At 40.1% G+C, this 2,512-nt stretch overlaps 1 long non-coding RNA gene across 3 annotated transcripts; it reads left to right on the forward strand.

Moving 5' to 3' along the window:
* The first annotated feature begins 300 nt into the window (after positions 1-300).
* On the forward strand, positions 301-2,259 carry LOC108171644 (uncharacterized). 3 transcript variants are annotated; one of them, XR_011571372.1, is made up of 4 exons: positions 301-530; positions 630-707; positions 794-962; positions 1,902-2,259. It is a non-coding gene; the product is annotated as an uncharacterized lncRNA (long non-coding RNA). The 3 variants fall into 3 exon arrangements; XR_011571373.1 differs by having other exon boundaries at positions 322-530; positions 647-707; positions 1,902-1,947; XR_011571374.1 differs by having other exon boundaries at positions 390-530; positions 608-707.
* Positions 2,260-2,512: the final 253 nt, after the last annotated feature.

Consider the following 2,512-nt stretch of genomic DNA (forward strand, 5'->3'; position numbering starts at 1 on the left):
GCGCCCACTTGACTGATATGTTACCAAATCCATGTGTACAGCAGGCGTCAGGTTGATGTCTCTGTCAACCATCAAACACAGAGCCCAAACGGCTCTCTCCCCTCTTTTCAAACCGTGTCCTAGGGAGCCTAAAAGAGGAGGATGCGCCCACTTGTCATGCATCGGAAAGAGAAGCTCCATAGGATTCCAAATCAAGGGTTAATATCAACCTCATATGCCCATCGTCCTCTTTCTAGAAAATCTGAAAAGGTTTTTAATCTCTCTATTGTCTTCTCTCATTTCCCCATTTCATCTCTACTCCCTCTCTTTTTTCTCTCAGACCCCATATCTCTGCTATCTCCTTCATTACTCTAAAAAAACGCAAGATCCTTCTTCCTCCCATTTTTTCGCATTTCTCTCGGAACTCTTCCCATGTACCTCGACGCAAACCCGTAGCCTTAGCCATGCAACCACACTCTTTTCTGCAACAACCCAAAACAATTGCGGTCATGGGAATGTAGACACATTTCAGCTCCAATCGTCCCACAGAGGTAAACATCACCCCTAACCTGGTGTAATCCATCTGATGATTTTTTTTTTTTTATACAGAAAAGAAACAAACTAACAGAGGCTTGGCTGATTTGTGTAAGGGATGTCGGATCCGCAGAAGTCATAATGGGCAAAAGGAAAAACAACACTCGATTAGCTCAGATCCGAAACACAAAAAGGTAAACTCACAACCCTCCATAACTGATCTCTTACTGCATGTCTCATATAACTTCATCGCATGTGTAAAATCTGTACATCTCATTAGGGTGCAAAGGTTCTCGAGCTGGAGCTGAACAATAGCAAAGACAAAACAAACATTGAAGACATCGCGGACCCGAGTCATGCAGAGGTAACAATTGTATTCGCCACCAGTGATGACCCCAAATGCTGTTTCAATACCCCCTCGCAAAGGTCTTGATCTGTCGATATGGAAGGTATACACTCAACCCTGCTCTTGTTTGAATGTCAGTATTAAATTCATCAAACATTGTTCCAAAAAATGTTAGCAAAAACCCTATCATGTCTATTCTCTGTGCCACTTAGATCCCTCAACTTTGTTTCTGCACTCCGCACTGCCTAATCTAATGAATGTAGAGGAATTGATGATGAATTGATGATGAATGTGCTGGGGGAATAAATGTTGATTGCACCCCCTTAGTTGGGATTAGGCCGAATCAGTTCTGAATGCAACCTGCAATAAAAAAAACCTAATTGGATAAGTAAAGAAAAATAACAAGAATTAAAAACTGCAATTTTTTTTTCAATTTTCTGATTTTTTTATTTTTGTGATTTTTGTAATTAGGAATAAAAACAGGAAAATAAAATAAACGAAATAAAAAGAAAAGAGTTAGAAAAATTGGGTTGCCTCCCAATTAGCGCTTTAGTTAATGTCTATAGCTAGACGTAGAGGGAAGAATTGAAGATCACGTCACTTGTTCCCTTCGAGTTAACCACTTCTTGATAGCATCATACGACAACAGTAGGTATGGAATGAGTTGTTGTTTATCAGTTGTTGAATTCTTCATAAGTGCACTTCTATGTGAATGAATCTTTGTGATCAAATAAGGTTGTTTCCAATGAGGTTTATGTTTCCGTCGAGCTGCCTTGAACCTTGTATTTAACACCCACAACCTCTGCACTGGCAGAATTTCTCTATGAGGAATTTGGCTGTCACGGAATTGATCCTGATTTTCTTTAAATTTGATGAATTGCGACGTTTGCGTGTCCAATTCAGCAACCAAAATTTTCTGATTAGTAGCCTGTTGCTCTGAATCCAAAATGGTCAGAGTAGTCAAAAGCTGATCATGTGATGTCTGATGTACTGATTTTGAATGAACAGCTTCTAACATATCAATTCTTGTGCATTCTTGCAGCCCTGCTGGGAAGGGTTCTGGTGGCACATAAACTTGGGGAGGAAAAGATTGTGGGGAAATTGTTTCACGATCAGCAGGTGGTGTTTCCTCCCCTGGGCATGACTGGGTGGCAGATTGCTCCTCAGTTCCTGCACCAACCTCTTGATCATCATAGCTTCTCCCACGGTTTACTGCTTGAATTTGAAATCCTTCATTGGTTATTTCAATGTACAATTCAGTTGATTCCAACAATTTAGAGAGCTTGTCTTCCACTGAAAGCTCTTGTGGCACATTAAGCTGCTCGAAATATTGCCCAAGATGCTCTTTCAAACTTTGAGTGTAGAACTCTGAATGGGGATTATTCCAGTTCCATTTTGAATCGATTCTCATATATATATACTCTTGGACATAATCTGGAAAATATTTCCTCTCAGGACATTGCAAAATATCATGGGTCCTTGAATAGCAAAGAGCACAAACTATAGGCTTAAATCCATAATAACCCTTTTCTGCTAATGACACCCAAAGAGGTGGTCCACCGGGTGTTAGATTGAATTCAGGGGGCACTGCAAATTCCATTGTTGCATTGCTAAAAAAAACAAATTGTAACTTACCAACCAAACGAAATCAGC

This window comes from Malus domestica, chromosome 09, assembly GCF_042453785.1.
Source record: "Malus domestica chromosome 09, GDT2T_hap1".
Taxonomy (NCBI): Eukaryota; Viridiplantae; Streptophyta; class Magnoliopsida; order Rosales; family Rosaceae; genus Malus; species Malus domestica.